Raw genomic sequence first — 8,587 nt, forward strand, 5'->3', positions numbered from 1 at the left:
TCTTAAGTCAATCTTTGAGAAACAGCATGCTCCTTTCAGCTGATCAAATAAATCATCAATCCTAAGTAAAAGATATTTGTTCTTTACTGCCAACTTGTTCATCTCTCTATAGTCAATGCATAACCTCATACTTACATCCTTCTTCTTTACGAACAACACTGGAGCACCCCACGGAGAAACACTTGGTCGGATAACTCCCTTATCTAATAGTTCCTGAAGTTGCTTGGCAAATTCTTTCATCCCCACTGGAGTCATTCGATATGGAGCTTTGGAAACTGGTTGTATCAAATCAATTGAGAACTCTATCTCTCGGTCAGGTGGTAGTCCTGGAAATTCTTCTGGAAAGACGTTGGGATATTCTCTTACTATGGGAATCTCATCCAAGGTAGGGGTCTCTTTCTTTGTATCTACCACATGAGCCAAATATGCTTCACACCCTTGCCGCAACAATTTCTTTGCTTGTAATACTGAAAGAAACTTCATATCCTGCTTCCGTCCTTGATAGCTTATCCTTATATTATTTGTGGTATACATAACAACTCTTTTTTTTTCTTGCAGTCGATATTTTCCTTATACAGAAACAACCAAACCATGCCTAAAATAACATTGAATTCTCCTAACTCATAAGGTATTAGGTCGGCAAGGAAAGTATGTCCTGAAATTTCTATGGAGCACTTAGGAAATTTATCTTTATTAGCCACCTCTATAGTCAAAGGTTCATCTAAGTCTTCCAGCATTAATTACATTTTATTCACACAGTTCATGGATATAAAAGATTTGAACGCTCCGGAATCAAATAAAATGTTAACAGGTACGGAATTAAGAGAAAGCGTACCTGCAACTACATCGAAATCCTGTACCGGAGATTTCTTAGTCATTTTAAAGGTTCTATCTCGGGCAGTACTTGTTGCTGGTCCTTGGGACACACTTCTTCCTATACTGCCCTAGGTAACGGATCTGCAATTCCTAGCAATATGCCCCATTTTTCCACAACTAAAACAGGTTACTCCTTGGTTCTCAGACTTGCACCCAGTGGAATAATGACCTTTCTGGCCACACTTGAAACAGTTGATGTTTTCCTTACACTGACGACTGTGCCTCTTTCCGCATGTCCTATAGTTGATCACTGGCTTGTTGAACTCTGTTGGGGTAGAACTGATTAAGGTAGTATTGGGCCTAGCCTGGGGGAAATTCTGTATCCTGAACTTCCTATCCTTATTTTTCCCAAACTGGCGCTGAAACTTCTGACTTACTCCTCCTGGTTCTGACCTGGCAGGTCCACCTTCAAACTTCCTTTTCTTCTCACCCTGCTCCTTAGCAGCTATCCTCTCATCACTTTATATCACTAACGCAGCTTGGACTACCGAAGTATACGTCTTGAGTTATAAGGCTACAACTCGACTCCTAATCTCTGGCTTCAACCCTTGTTAAAATCGCTTCCCTCGCTGAGTTTCTGAACTCACATACTCTGGTGCTATACAGGCCAACTTCGTGAACTTGGCTTCATACTATGTGAAAATCATGTCTCCTTGCTTCAACCCCAAAAACTCCATCTCCATCTGACTCTGGAGACAATCCAGAAAATATTTTTCCAAAAACAGTTCTGTAAATCGGGTCCATGGAATATGATCTTCTCCTTCTAACGCTCGTGTTGAATCCCATCAATAGTTTGAATCATTCTTCAGAAAATAAATAGCATAATATGTCTTTAAATCCTCACTCACCTTGGTGAGTGCAAAAGCCTTCTCCATTTCCTTCAACCAGATCCTGGCAGCAACAGGGTCCACTTCACCTTTAAATTTTGGGGGTTTCACAACCTGGAAAGACTTAAAGCTGACAACTTGGGTTGTCCCCCTCATCTCATGCTGCTGTTAGATCTGCAGCTGTTGCTGTTGGATTTGATGTTGTTGTTGCTGTATGCGATGTTGTTATTGTTGTTGGAATTGTTGTTGCTACTGCTGTAATTATTGTTGCTGTTGGGCCAACTGAGTAGACTTCTGACCCAACAAATCTATCAATTCACTCATGGAGGGATCCCCAGAAGATCCATGGTTGGGTTGAGAATTCTTCTTTAGTGGCATTCTCCTGAAACATAGCAGTCATATATAAGAAAAAATGGATTGCTCCAAGCAGTTTATACATATGTATCAGGAGAGTGTTGCCACTAAGACAATATCCTCATCCTCAGATAATTGGATCCATCATGAGTAAATGATCATAATTTAGAAATGCCATCAACAGAAGCAACAATGATAGTAACAACAATAATAACAACGCACAAGTATATAACAAAACTGAACAACATAAGAAAGCAGCAACTCAAATCCAACTGAAAAGAAACCATCTAAGTACACAACAAAACTAGCTGTCATAGCAGCCTCCTCCTACTACAAACTACAACAACATAATGTACATATATAAAGAAAACAACTAAAGAACTCCTGAAAACCAACTCTGAGCTCTGTATCTCACTGCTGCAGCCCTGGTCTAACCACTGCCACTTCCACTGATATAACCTAACTCAAACACCAACCAGTTCACCAGGTCCTGGTACTGAATGGCTCTGAACTCTGAGCTAATAAAACTGTCAATGGACCTAGCTCTCTCCATAGCAGTCTGGGTCAAAGATCGCACCAGGGCCTGAACATCAGGGGGAGGGGCTGGGATGCCCTGGAAAGGTCCAACTGGTATCTGGTCAAGCTGTGTACCCAGCTCCAGGCTCTGCTCTCTAATGAAAGACCTATTCACCGCTCGGTGAACATGGTAGGGAACCAGGAAAGAGGTACTGATAGGGGCAGATGGAGGAACCGGAGGTCTCGAAGAGGAAGAACTAGGACCACAACTAGAGGAAAGTCTCTAACAGCGGACACTGACCTCTGTACCCAACAAGGATAGGCACTAGGTCCAGGGATATCCCTCGGTACAAATGAAGGAATTGGTGGGGGAGGAAAATGAGTCTCCTCAGTTATAACGTCCATGGTCCTCTCGGAGTCGGAACTATCCGAGTCTGATGAGTTCTCCAGGGATGGAGAACTAGAGATCACCATAGGCCACTGCCAACAGGATAAATATACATGTAAGACACGACAAGGTCACGACAGTTCTATCAAAACATCAATATATTCCAGGGTAACACCGTCGGAACCCTCGACTGACTCTAAGGTTTGCTCCTCTATATGATTTGCTGAATTACACCTTAAGACATAGTTCTATACCTTTTTTACTCCATCCTTAACCAGAATCAGGGACCTGAACATGTGGCTCTGATACCAACTATGACGGCCTCAACCCCGTGGTCAGGAGTTGACGTCACTAAAAACGACAAACAGAAATATAAACAACAAGATTATTATAATCATACACTATCACGACCCCGGTCCAGGTTCAAGTATGATCCAGGCTACACATTATTACAAACCATTTATTCAAGAGTCTGACACACTAATTTATTCAGCAACTCTTCAGACAGCACATGGTCTGATACTAACTACCTCTAAGGAGCCGGGTCCCGAAGGGGCTGAGACACGGTTCTGCCAAGGTCTAACTGGTATTCTAGGCATCTATAATATATATATAACAGGTTGCAAGAGTGAGCATAATTGCTCAGTAGTACCAAATATGAATAATAAGATAAAAACAATAATGTAAACAATTATAGAAACAGAACTATAAATCAATATAAAATCCACAATCTGTAAATCATTCTGAGCATTAGTAAATAAGAAAAGCTAAGATAACTAGATATCACTGACTACCATGCTTTTAACAAAATAAACGTAGTTGTGTGCTATGTAAGTGCCAAAGTCCAATTTTAGCATGTTATTCACATTTAAAAATCCACTGTAACAATTACTTAATCCCCTACGGGAATCACAAAGCCAAATCAGATACGTAACGGATATGTGAAGACAGCTGACCAGGCTATCAACACCAAACGGCTCCAACTGCCATCCCATATACCTGTTCCGGAACTCAAAGACTAGCTAGGTCTCTAACCTGCTGGACTAATCCGTTATGAATTGCCGCAACCGAATTAGCCTCTTACGTCACCTCAATAGGTCCACTATGGCCCCTATGTATCCCATATCTGATCATTTTATCCATTTTTCAAAACACTTGTACCTATCTCATTTCAAAACCATTCATTTTAACAGCACACATAAAACTGATCCACAAATCATTTTCATTCGAGATAGGTACCTTTTGAAGTTACTTTCCCCAAAAACAGTTGTAAAACAGTGATTTATAAATACAGGGGATACATAACTTAAAACGTTTATGTTCCCTTACGAGAATAAAATAACATTCTATTCATACGTACTGAACCATAAAAGAATGGTCAGGGTACTTGCCTTGCAACACTTTCGGAAACTCTAAGTAGCTTTTACACTGACTTCCGTCCTCGAGATACTCGACTGGGGTCTACAGTAACAGAATACCCTAATTAGTTATACCGACATGCTTGATATCCTCGAATCCTAATAACCCAATTCGATAACCCGACTCGTATAATAACTATACACATAATCACGTAATTCGTATTCAAATAGGAGTAAAACGTTTTGTATTATATAATAAGTTTCTCGTATTTAAAATAAATTTTTAGAAAATTTTGGCAGCAACTATCCTGATTATAGGCCTACCCGTCGATCACAATCGATGTCAATATTCACAACAGTCCACAATCCGCAATACAAATCCCAACATGACTTTCAAAACAACAAGTCACTTTTATTTCGAAATATAGTACTAGGAGTTATTTTATTTATTTTATAAAATTAGGACTCAGATAACAATCATCATGGTCCACGGTCCGCTCGTAAAATTCATCGCGGACGGCGGAAAAATTTACGGGGCACCCGATTATTTGGGTTCCAACATGAAAATTCCAACAATTAAACGAAACTCCCGCACAAAATTATCAATATCACGGATACTTAATCAAATAATTTTCCTGCATAAGAAGGAATTAAAATTAATAAAATAGTAAATAAATTTGGCAACACAGACTACACAAACACGCACACACTCGTGCGTGTAACCCATGCACCCCAGAACCGACAAGAACAAATATGGAAAAACCAAAGGGAACTAAATAATCACTATACACAACTCAACATATAAATACAACCACGTATGTATATATATAAGCATGCACAGAGACTAAACCAAGAAAATTGAAGCTAACAACCGAAATTAATAAATGGGACTCACCGGAAAAACCGAAGAGAATAGACGAGCAAGGAACCAGAAGGGAGAAAAGAGGAAGGGGTGAAGAAAAAAGAGAAAAATCGAGAGAGAACGAGAGATTTCGAGAGAGAGATGAAAAGATTAGTCGAAGCCGAGAGAGAGAGACAAAGGAAAATGATGTTTTATTTTCCCAAATTATAAGCCACAGACACGTATCCTTAATTGTGATACGTGTCACCCTCTTATTCACGCAATTATGTATTCTATAGTTTAGTTATACCCCAAACTTATTATTTATGAAATAAGCTACGGGTAAAATAAACTCAAATACATACTAAAATAGTTTTAAAAATTTATAAATATCACGAAGTTAACAAAAACATAAATTTCATAATTTTTAAACAAACTTTGGGGGGAGACAAATACCCGTATTTTGCAAAAGTTTCAGGAAAAATTTTAAAATTCTCAGAATATTAGGAACTTAATAAAATATGAGTTTCGTAATTTTTGAAGAATTTTGAAATTAAATATGGATTTTACAAGTAAAGGCCATCAGAAAATCATTTAAAAATAAATAATTAATGAAATATTGATTTTTCAATTTTATAAAATCCTAAAAATAATTATTGAAATTATAAATTCATAAAACCAATTTTTAAAAATAATCCAAATATTTATGAAAATAAAACTGCAATAAAATCACTTTTAAAAGTGAAACAAAACCATACAACTCAATAATTAATTGCACAATTCCAACCTATTCACCAATAAATCATAGATAAATAATAAAATAACACACCGCTGCCTAAACCAATACACATATTTTATTTAATATTCAGTAATTACACCTTTAAAATAATACAAAATATAAGAGTCGTTATATGCAGGAGATAAAGAAAGTATATATTTCGATGTCTAATGGGATAGTGATCTCAAAAGATAATTTCCCCTAAATCATTAGATGGTAAAGGCCGTTTGAGAAAGTTCTAGATGCGTCAGCAATTGGATTTATAATATATACAATGATATGTATTTATCCTGATATTTCGTATGCTTTGAGCATGATGAGCAAATACCAGTCTTATCCAGGTGAAGGTCACTGGATAGTTTTCAAGAATATTCTTAAGAACTTAAAGAGGTCTAAAGATTTATTTTTGGTGTATGGAGAAGATAGGGAACTAGTTGTAAAGGATTACACTGATACTAGTTTCTTAACCTAATTTCTGGATAAACAAAGATGATTATGTGTCTATTTATGGTTTATAAGTGATGTTAGCCGGAATAGTTCACAACAAGAACATTGATGATCCTATAATGGAAGCAGAATATATTGACGCCTTCAATTGTTTAGGCATGTGCTTAGGTGATATCACCTTATTAATGAGATTAATGATCAAGGAGATATATATGTAAAGTGCATATTATTGAAAATGTTGCAGACCCACTGACCAAGGCTTTGTCACAGCAGAAGCACGATGGTCGTACTAGTTCTATGAGTATTAGATACACGAGTGAATGGCTCTAGTACAAGTGGCAGATTGTCAGTGTTTGTGCCCTAGAGACAACACTATGATGTTTTAGTTTAAGACATTTGGATTATTAATATTTATGTTGTATCGATTATTCTTTTCATAATTTATTAATTCTTAATTTACTACGATATAAATGTTAGATTAATAAATGTCCTTGGAATATGATATGAATTCTATACCTTTAAGTACGTGACTTAAAAATGAGATTATGAGAATAGTATCAATATTCCTAAAGGTCCCTAGTCAAGTATTATTATTAAGGGACAATATAATGCATTAAGACTGGTGTGTTTGTTGACTGATGATCGCATCTCATTGATCATAGGTATAGTGATACTAAAGTTAAAAACACGGGCAGATTTATATGTACATGGTGTTGGACAGACCCAATATGATTCTACATGTATGTTGTGTCATAAGTAATTCTCACTGTGATAATGATGTAATGGTCGTTAGACTTGAAATCATTATATTTTTATACGAGAATTAATATACTTTGATTACAGTAAAAGTTACCTTTGACCGGGTAATGATAAAAGTGTATGTCGGGTATATTATAAATCGTATGCGAAATATGAATGATCAAGAAAAGATTTAACTCTCCTAATTTTAGGAGTGATATTATTGACATCTTGTGTGAGCTAGACTATAAACTGCGTGGCCACGCTCATATGTTGATTTGATATGATAGTCTACTCATTGATCAAGGAAACCTGGATTAAACATTGATGGGAATGAGACATTACATACCTCTAGTATAATCTATATTATGTGGTTAAAGGGATTATATTATATTGTACATTATTCATGAAAGGTTAAATCGATCATCGATTGAATTATTATTACTTGGGTAGCAATGATGTATTACTAGATGCCGCTCATTGTTTACGATTTTAAATTATATTTAAAATTTGTTGCCAACGTAATTATAACCTATAGGGTAACATACAAAAAATGGTTGAAGGATTATTTAATTTAAATTTTGTTGAAATTATATCAAAGTAATTCGAATTATTTATAATATTAATTAAGTATGACTTAATTAATTAGATAAATAATGATATTCAAATTTACTAATATTAAGTATGAAATTCAATTGTTAAATTATTAAGTGTGACTTAATTATTATACAAATAGGAATTTTGAACTAATAATAACTCTTAATTAGTTAAGAGTCATAATACATTTTTCTACTCTCTATATAATATCTCTTGTGGCTGATTTTTAAGGGAAGGCTTTTATTAAAACCTTAGCCACCAAGAGAGAAGATGGAGAGAGCGGGAAGAAACAAATTTATGCTAGTACACATCCAATCCTTGAGTTCAAGCGTTTGTGTGGATACGGATAGAGCGTAGATCGCGAGAGCGGGATGCGTGGTGATTGAAAAAGGTTTAAATCTTCATTAGTCAACCAATTGGTAAAACTTCTTAAGGTAAACAATCTGATTTATGAATTAAATATATATTTTTTGCATAGATCCTATGGTGGATTTCGAAAATTCTGATTTTCACGTTTTTAATTACTGTTTCTGTTGCGTTTATGTGCTCGAAACCTTCACTTTTAATCTATTTTGCCCATTCTTCTTCCTAAAGAAATCCTTATCTTACAAGGGAGGGGCTACCAATCTTAGCCCAAATTCTCCAAGCCTAAGGAGTGCGCCCAGCCTCCAAGTCCATTGCTCCTAAGGCAAGTCCCTTATCCAAAAGGCCTCACTTTCGGAACGAAGCATACCACAACTTCCGCAGGCACCACCTTCGGCAAGATTTGGCCACACTTGATTTGTTTTGTCTGTTCACTTACCCCCTACGTTTTCTATACATGTGTTTTTTGTCACCCTAGCCTCACCTCCCCAGTCCATACGTATG

Source organism: Apium graveolens, chromosome 9, assembly GCF_009905375.1.
Source record: "Apium graveolens cultivar Ventura chromosome 9, ASM990537v1, whole genome shotgun sequence".
Taxonomy (NCBI): Eukaryota; Viridiplantae; Streptophyta; class Magnoliopsida; order Apiales; family Apiaceae; genus Apium; species Apium graveolens.